Source organism: Mandrillus leucophaeus, unplaced genomic scaffold, assembly GCF_000951045.1.
Source record: "Mandrillus leucophaeus isolate KB7577 unplaced genomic scaffold, Mleu.le_1.0 Scaffold4, whole genome shotgun sequence".
Lineage (NCBI taxonomy): Eukaryota > Metazoa > Chordata > Mammalia > Primates > Cercopithecidae > Mandrillus > Mandrillus leucophaeus.
The window spans coordinates 10,692,531-10,702,456 of NW_012104253.1; positions in this window are offsets into that span (position 1 = coordinate 10,692,531).

A 9,926-nucleotide genomic window follows, 5' to 3' on the forward strand; every position below is an offset into this window, starting at 1 on the left:
TGAACATACTGTGAGAGAAATGGTGTTAAAGCCACTTACAGTTTATAGCTTAAAACAAGTGAGGCTGGCTGCTGCACACAACCAGAGGAGACCATTTTTATCCAATAGAGTACTGTGGATGGTCACTGTTAATTGGGATTTTTGTAAATAGAAATCTAGTTTTCCATCCATTTATCACCATCATTGTTGACATGCAGTTGTAACTGGCCTTTTTCATGTCACATTGGCCACAGTGGCCTTCCCTGGTAGCCTCTCAGCCTCATCGCTGACTAGATAATGATCTCAACCCAATACCATCCTGCTCAGAGAGGAGCCCTCTGACGCTACAAACCCCTTTCTTCACCTGAAGAAATATATCTGGATTTTGGATGATTAGCTTTTTCCAAAGCTCAGCACACAGCAGCAGAAAGCTGGACCATGAGATTAGATAATGAGGCCTCAATGACTTTTGTTGCTCCTGCCTCCACATGGGACAGACTGCAAACTTCCATCTGGCCCTGACCCTGCATCCAGTATCAGGTCAGGGGCGAAGCTGGGACTGGGCAGGGGTGTTTTTAGGGGGCCTGGATGACAGCTTGTCATACTGTCTGCCATCTTCCATTCACCAAGGGCCTGGCACAGAGAAGGGGGTGAGATATTCTTCAAACAAATGAATAAAAGCTACCTCCTCCATGAAGCCTCCCTGATCTCCTCACCTCATCTGAGTCGGTCCTGGGCTCTCCCTTGAACTTACACTTTATTCCGTTTCTCCCTTTCTGGTGGCACCAAACATGATCTCCCCCAAACATGGGATTCAGGGCAACTTCCCAGAAGAAAGCTTAAAAAGAGAGGATGAATCCATTGTCCTAAAGAACTGGATGGGCCAGGCACGGTGGCTCATGCCTGTAATCCCAGCACTTTGGGAGGCCGAGGTGGGTGGGTCACAAGATCAGGAGTTCAAGACCAGCCTGGCTAAGATGGCGAAACCTCGTGTCTACTAAAAATACAAAAAAAAAAATTAGCTGGGCATGGTGGCACGTGCCTGTAATCCCAGCTATTCAGGAGGCTGAGGTAGAGAATTTCTGAAACCTGGGAGGCGGAGGTTGCAGTGAGGCAAGATCGCACCACTGCACTCCGGGGCAACAGAACAAGACTCTGTCTTAAAAAAAAAAAAAAAAAAAAAAAGAACTGGATGAAGAATGCTTCCAAAAGTGGAAACAGGGCATGCAAACACTTGGGGGGTTGGAAGAAGGGATTCTGGATTTTGCTTCTAGAAGCTTCCATGCTGTACTCACCCTTCTTTGCTAAATTAATCCAGCCCCAGACTCCTTCCTTCCTTCTGCCCTGACATCATAGTGCGGGCTGGCAAAGCAACAGGAAAACCATCAGGAGGAATCAGGTAACACTTGGGGGCAGGTGCCGAGGGCTTCTGTCTCATCAGCCGTGACCCGTTTCCTCCCCACTAATGGAATCCCACAACACAATAAAAAATGACTGGGTAAGTCACAACAATCCTACCTCTTTCCCATTTTCCTAGCCTCCCTTGCAGCTATGGGCAGTCAGGTAGCTGGGGCTGGCCAGCTGGACCCATGAAAAGTCTGCTGGGGACTTCTGGGGAAGCTTTTGGTTTTGGATAAAAGGAACAGAGACGGGAGTGTTTTACTTCTTCCCGCCGTTAGTGCAGGTGCAATGTCTACAGCAGCCACCCTGCGAGTGTGAGGCTGAAAGTCAACACATGGAAGATGATCTGGCGATCTGCTACCCTAGGCCCAAGAGGTATGAGGTGATAACAGGTGCCATTATTATGCACATACTATGTGCTAGGCTCGGGGAGAGAGGCTGACATGTCCCCATTATCTCACTGAATCCTCACAACTACCTCCTGAGATGGGTATTATGCCCATTCTACTGACAAGGTCAGGTGCCCTGTGCTAAGAAGCAATTTTAGGCAGATCTATCTGACTCTGAAGCCCATGGAAATTCTACCATGCCAAACTGCTAGGTAGGCAGAACGCAGAGGTCTTGAGCAAGGCTGCTAAACACAAAGGGACATTCCACGCCGGGCAGCCCAGGGCCTTCTTATCAACAGGCCAGGTCCCGACCTCCTGCCCCTGAGGCCTCCCCCAGGAAAGTTCTCCATCCAGCTTCTGATCCCGGGGGCTCAGTGTCCACAACAGCGTTTTCAAGCCCAAGAGATGCTCATCACAGGTGAAACAGGACACGATTTACAGGCAATATCCAAACACGGCAGTAAAATACATCCGTGATAAATGGAAGGAAAGTGACTTGCCTTTCCACTTCCTTCAAGCCTTCTAATCGCGTCAAGGAGAAAGACAGCCTCTAGCATACCTTGAACTCCTTTCTATTTTGCTAGTCTCTCTTCTCCAGATTGGGCAGGCCTCTGACTCGGAGTTCAAAATCATTCCATTTTCATTTGTGTTTTTTCTTTTAACTTAAACCAAGCCAGATTTATTGACTTCAAAGGCAAATTTATAAAAAGTTAACATGTTTTGGTCTATTCTAAATCATGAAAGATTGACATTACTAGCATAATAACAATTGCTAGTTGTACAATTAATCTGGCACTCATACTGCATGCTAATACAGCAAATATGCATAGGATTCTGTACATTTCAGAATGAAAGCTGTCTCTCTCTGCTGCCTTGCATGGATGGTAGGAGGACAAACAGGTAATACTGAAAAGCAAGCGCACCTGCTCTGCACTCATGCACCCTCTGACTTCATTCCAAAGTCTCATTATTTATCTAACAATTTGTTTATACTATATAAAAGTCTTGTTGTTTTTATAGACAGCTGACTTAAAATGGTGGCTTGGGTCTTTTTAAATCATAGATCAAACAGTAGAACAACTATATTTAATACTGCTGGTGTGTGGACTGCCCAAAACCAAAACCAAAATGGCGGAAGGAGGACACAAAATCTGCTACATTTCCTCTGCAGTGTCTGAGAGGGGAATCAACGGAGGAGTGGAATGGATTTAAGGAATTAATCTTCAACATGCAGAGATAAGTACTTCAATGCAGAAAACTGCCATCAACAGTTAAAATGAGGGGGCCTGGCGCGGTGGCTCACGCCTGTAATCCCAGCACTTTGGGAGGCCAAGGCAGACAGGTCACAAGGTCAGGAGATCGAGACCATCCTGGCTAACACGGTGAAACCCCATCTCTACTAAAAATACAAAAAATTAGCCGGGCGTGGTGGCGGGCGCCTGTAGTCCCAGCTACTCGGGAGGCTGAGGCAGGAGAATGGCGTGAACCCAGAAGGCAGAGCTTGCAGTGAGCTGAGATCATGCCACTGCACTCCAGGCTGGGCGACAGAGCGATACTCCATTTCAAAAAACAAACAAACAAACAAACAAAACCAGTTAAAATGAGGAATATTTAAAGGTGGATTAGGAACGAGGGTGGCACCTATGCCAGGAAAGTCAAGTTAGGTTTCCACTTGCTCTATTAACATAAACTTTGCATTTTTGACAAATCTACTTAAGTTCTTTAAAATAGCCAAGTTAAGGGAAAATATTACATAGGGCCGGGTGCGGTGGCTCACGTCTGTAATCCCAGCACTTTGGGAGGTCGGGGCAGGCGGATCATAAGGTCAGGAGTTCAAGATCATCCTGGCCAAAATGGCGAAACCCCGTTTCTACTCAAAATTCAAAAATGAGCCAGGCATGGTGGTGGGCACCTGTAGTCCCAGCTACTTGGGAGGCTGAGGTAGGAAAATCACTTGAACCCAGACGGCAGAGGTTGCAGTGAACCGTGACCACCGGACCACTGCACTCCAGCCTGGGCGACAGACTTCATCTCAGAAAAAAAAAAAAAAAAGAAAAGAAAAGAAAAGAAAATACTGCATAGCAATTCAGAGCCCTCTCAGCTCCTAAGAGCTGAGCTCACCATACCCTCAGGACATGCTGTGGAAACCAGCCTCAGGAAGGTATTTTTTCAGGTTTTGGTCCCCTTCATCCCTGATCCCTATTTCCATTCCTCCATCCCCCCATGCCTCTATAGGTAGTTTCTATGGCATGTCTTTCTAGATATATTTGTTTTTTATTATGATTATGGTAAAACATACATAGCCTAAACTTTATTATTTTTATCCATTTTTAAGTACACAGTTCACTGGCATTAAGTACATTCACACAAGAGTGCAACCATCGCCACCATCCATCCCCAGAACTTTTAATCTTCCCAAACTGAAACTCCCCTACCCATTTTTTTCTTCCACGTACTTGTGATGAATCTCTACTCATTAAACACTAACTCCCCAGCCCCTTGCCCCCAGTCTCTGGCGACCACCTTTCTACTTTTCTGTCTCTAATGAATTTGACTATCTAGGTACCTTGTATAAATGAAATGCATCTGCCTTTTAAAAACTATAGACTTGTAAGTACGCGTGCCTTTTAAGTTTGCATAATATTAGTCTATAGATATTCTGGAGATTTTTTTCCCTTTACTCCACACTATTTAAGAGCTACCCCTGCTTACAAATGTCTCGCGGGTGGGCTACCGCCATCTGCAGGTGCAGGTGATGGAACCTTGGGCTAGCTCCAGGGCCCCAGGGGTCCCAGATGTGCTTATTAGGGGACCTAGGGACAAGTGGATTCTCACTTTGGCCCTTTGAGTCCCCACCTGGCACCTCCAGAATGATCCAACTCCGCCCAAGTTGGTCCCCTGCCACTCCCCACTGGCAGGGCCCTGGCCACACCCCTGACAAGACCAGAGACTCAAGCTCCTGGGAGAACCCCAGGCACACCCTCGATTTACTAGCCCATAAATCAGGCGTGAGGCTTGACCTGGCTGGCTCTCATTTGTAATTGCTTTTTAAACCATGGCGGAAAATTTCCAGGATGTTATGGAGAAAGGACAGGCCACATCTTGACAATGTCCTGTCAGACCTAATTAGGCCACCTAAAAGGACTTTAGCCCTTTAATTGCTGGTTTGCGAGTAGATGCTAATTAATTAAGTCAGAGAGCACTGCGGCTTGGAAACAGATTTAGCAGCTTGCGTGGAGGAATATATTTCAAAGTGAGAAAAGGATGTTCTTTAATCACTGCTTTTCCCCAGTAACCCTGGGAACTAGCAGAAAGCGCTAGGACGTGGGCTTGGTGTTCAGACTGGCTTTGAGTCTTTGGTGGGAGACGGTATTACGTCTGTCTGCTGGTCCTTCCTCCTACATCCCTGGAACACCGGCTGAGATGAAAGAGCCAGGGTATAAACTCCCACCATGATGCCGGAGAGCTTGCCCTTGATACCCCATCCCTAATCCATGGACCAAGCCCTACCTCCAAATTTAGGGAAAGTACAAGTCCTCACTTTCCTCTGGTTTTCCCTCCCAAGCCTCTGTATATACCTGAAACCTGCCCACATAACCCAAGGACTCCTCAAGCAGCCCGCAGCCATGGGCCCAGCACTGTGGACTGCTCCAGGGGCTGGAGGAAATGTCCCTTCAGATGTGTACTCAGGGGTATGATATATGACATATGTATGCATGCAGTGCTCAACGTTGTTGTTTTTTTGGTTTTGAGATGGGATCTCACTGTGTTGCCCAGGCTGGTCTCAAACTCCTGGGCTCAAGCAATCCTCCCACCTTGGCCTCCCAAAATGCTGGGATTACAGGCATGAGCGCCTGGCCTCAGAGGTTTTGTACTGATGAGGTGAGCGATGACAAATGTTTGGAAGCCATGGATTTAGGGGCAGCCAAGTGCCCTGAGTTTCCCGTGGCTGCTGTAACAAATGAGCACAAATGTAGTGTCTCAAAACAACACAAATTTATGATCTGACAGTGCTGGAGGTCACAAATCCGAAAGGAGTGTTGCTGGCCTAAAGCAAGATAGCGACAGAGCTGCGTTCCTTCTATGGGTTCTAGGGGAGAATCTGTTTTCTTCTTCAGTTTCTAGAGGCTCCCAGGTTTCCTGGCTTACGCACCTGCCCCCCTTCCCCCACATTACTCTGCCTTGCTCTCATAAGGACACTTGTGATTACGTCATTGCGCCTACCTGGATAACTCAGGATCCTTAATGCAATCCCATCTGCCAAGCCCCTCTCGCCACGGTAACATAGTCACAGGTTGTGGGGATTAGGACGTGGACATCATTGGGGCCATTGCTCAGGCTTCTACATGTCCCTTGTCTGCTGCTCCACTAAGAAAAGTGACAAGACCCTGCAATGAGGCTTCACCCCCTGGGTCAGTTCTCGGTTGGCTTTGCAGAGACCCTGACCTGGGCCCTGGCCTTCCCTCTTAGAATATGCCTGAACTCATACAGCATCCTCCCAGCAGACCCTCACATCTTCCTCTCTGGTCCTGACCTCTCCCTAGAGCTCTGACTCCACAGCCACTCGCCACTCAGAAGTCTGAGAACATTACTGAATTAGCATGTCCCTGACTGCTCTCCTGCCCACCTCGCCCCCCACCCCCCACAGGCTTCTCCAGCTCCCCAGAATGCCCCTCCATCCAGGCAGAGCTCACGCTGAGACCCAGAGGTGCTTCTGAGACCCAGAGGTGCTTCTCCACTCCTCTCTCCTCGACCTCCCCATTGATCCAAGCTGCCATCATCTCCCCCCAGGGAGGCTGCACCAACATCTGCCCAAGGACCTCCTGGCTTCCACTCCTGCCCCCATCCCAGCCCATTCTTCACAAGCAGCCGATACAAGCTGCTTAGCCAGCAAGGGCATGCCCTTCCTCCACGCCCTCCAATGGACCCCCTCACTTAGGCCAAGACTCAATCTTCTGACAACGACCTCCCAGATCTGACCCCATGTGGCCCACTCTGTGTTTCTTCACAAGACACACTCATTCTTACCTCAGGGCCTTTGCGCGGCTGCTCCTTCGACCTGGATTCTTCCTCTGCCTTTCCCAAGATGCAGGTGGAGTCACCTCCTCAGAAAGGCCTTCCCTTGCCCCTCCCCATCCCTCTCACCTTTATTTCTTCAGGGCATGATCTAATAGGCTCGCCTGTTTACCCGCGTGCTGCATGGCTCCCTCCACTGCAATGCCAATTCCATGAGCACAGGGACTTTGTCTGCCTGTCAATGCTGGATTCTCAGTGCCTGGCACACAGCCATGTTCCAGAAATGTATACTGAGTGTTATGGGTTGAACTGTGTCCCCCCACCAAAATTCATATGTTGAATTCCTAATCCTTGGTACCTTAGAATGGGATCTTATTTGAAAATGGGGTCATTGCAGATGTAATTAGCTGAGATGAGGTCATGCTGGAGTAGGGTGGGCCTCTAATCCAATATGACTGGTATCCTTATAAAAAGAGGAAATTAGGACACAGACCCGCATACAGGAAGCACACCACATGAAGATCAGAGTTCTGCAACCACAAGCCAAGGAGCTACCAGAAGCTTGGAGGGAGGCCTGGAACAGAACCTTCCCTGGCGCCTTCAGAGGGAGCATGGCCCTGCTGATACCTTGATCTTCAGCTTCCAGCCTCCAGCACTGTAAGAATCCATTTCTGTTGCTCTACACCACAGTTTGTGGTACTTTGTAATGGCAGCCCGGGAAGCTCACACACTGCATGAATGAATAGACAGATGCATGCACGGGACTAGCCAGGCTCTGACTCCAGCCTGGCTACCTCCAACCCTGTGTCCACTTCATTGTCAGAGAGATCGTCCAAGTCAACCATCTCTCACTTGTCAAAAATATGTTATCGTTTCCCCCTTATTGGTGGAATAAAACCCAAACCCCATAGCACAAGTGAGGCCCTGCACAGAACATCCTGATCCCACCGAATTTTCCAGACTCAATTTCCCTGCCTCCCTCAATCTCCTTGCATCTTCAGAGGCTGTTTACCTTTCCCCATTCTTGACCATGCTTCAAAGCCTGATAGCCCACTTTCCCCCCGCACCCACCAGAAGGAATGTACCCTTCCCAAATCCTTCTTGAACACTCATATACATCCTTCAACTCAGCTCAGAAGACCTCCCCCAGCTCAAAAGACCTCCTCTGCAGAACCTTCCAACACCCCCACTCCCTCAGAGCATATTGACCTCTCACTGTGCTCCCAAAGTCCTTAGGCCTCTTAGGCCATGACCTGTAGCTCAGACACTGCTTGTGTCCAGCTGTCTTGGCCAGCAGGCAGTGAGGTCCTAGAGCGGGCGGGCACCTTGTCTTTCTCATTAGTGTCACAGTGCCCAGCACAGGCCTGACAAAGGCGCCCACTGGGGACCTGTTTGACAAATAACAGAACAAAGCACAATAGGCCCCTGTGGTTTTCCTGCTTATGTCTGATTCATTCATTCACCAAACATGAAATGCACCTTGAGTGCATGAGACTCCTCGCTATTTGCAGTCCCTGCCAGAGGCCTGGTCCTTGTCTCACCCCTACCTTCCCAAGGGGCTTTACGTCTTCCACGGGGGGCCCTTCCTCAAGCTTAGCCCAGTGATGTAGAAACAGGAAAGCAAAGAAGATGCTGTATTTTCCAAGGATATTCCTTCTGTCACACACACACACTCACCACCATCCACACAATGCAGGTTCAACATAAAAACCCACCATGCAGTATAGGGCCCAGTATGGTCCCCACATGCAGTAGGTGCTCAATAAATGCCACGTGAAGGGAAGGGAACAGACAGACCCTGCACTGCCTCCACCCCTGTGATTCCCAGACAGACATCCTATTTTAGTGGGTTAATCACTTCATCCATTGCCAAGGCACTCAAGCCCCCAGTGAGGTGTGAGGGCTTTGGACCCCACCTGCCCTCTAACTTCCAGTCTCCTGAGTTAGGGCACATAGGGGGCAGAGTGAGCGGCCTCACTGCATGGCACAAAGAGCGGCTACCGCCTCTGCTGTGCTCTCAGCTGCCGAGCGGTGGCCAGAGGGCATGCCAGCCTCCAGCTCCCGGGTGGCTAAGCCCATCATTACCCCAGCTCCATCCCTCCCTGGTGGGTGATGCAGAAACACCTGGGCTGCCTTCCAGGAGCAGCTCAACCAGGTAAACCCTTGGGCACCAAGTGGAAGCAGGAAGCTGGTGCTTCCAGATGCCCCAGAGGCCCCCAGCTACGCCCCAAGCTGGCTTGGCAAGGACAGTCCCAGCTTGAGTGCCCTGGCTGCCTATGCCACACCCAGATCATGCCAGGCCATGACCAGGCTTTGACCCATGCCCCAGCCTGGCAGCATCCTGCTGCGGTGACCCATTTTCCTGCCCAGTCATAGGAGAGAGGAGGCTAAGCTTGAAGAACCAGGCATCTGTGCACACCCATTTCCAGGACTCTGTTGTCACAGGAAAAGCTCCAGCTAATCATCTCACATGGTTCTCACAGCAGCCCATTACACAGATGTGCAAAACGGTGCTGAGGGGGAGAGTGGACCAACCAAAGCCTCTTTGCTTTCCAGGAGATGGAAGTGAGACTTGAACCTGGGGCTGTGTGGCCCCGACTCAAGCCACTCAGCCCTCACTCCACAGGCTCCCCCCTGCTCAGGGTTGAAGGGTCTTAGGCAGCCATCCCACCCAGTCCCCTGCAGGATGCCTGACCCCATGGCAACCTGGAAGGTGAGCTGATGTAACACAAAGAGTACTGAACTGAGAGTCCAGAGGCCTGGGTTCAAGTCCCAGGACCACCACTATCAGTACCAGCCCTTCCCTGTCTGACCTCAGTTTCCCCACCTGCTCAAGCCCAGGGTTAGCCTGGCTCAGAGGGTCTCTGGGCCCCGTTCTGTGCAGACAGGACTCTCCATCAGGGATTCCTGAGTATTTTCTTTCCCCGACCCCTAACTCATGTGCCTCACAACTTGAGGCAACCTCTCCACGTGGGTCCCGACTCCAAAAATGGAGACGGACTAGTCGCCCGCAGGGACAGACGATCTGGTCCCCTGTGCAACTCCTAGATCCCCTCGTGGGGTTGGGGCAGGGGCCAGGAGTGGGTTGGTCTTTGACGGCTGAGCCCTCGGGTAGGAGGGGCCGTGGACTGCTGACTGGGG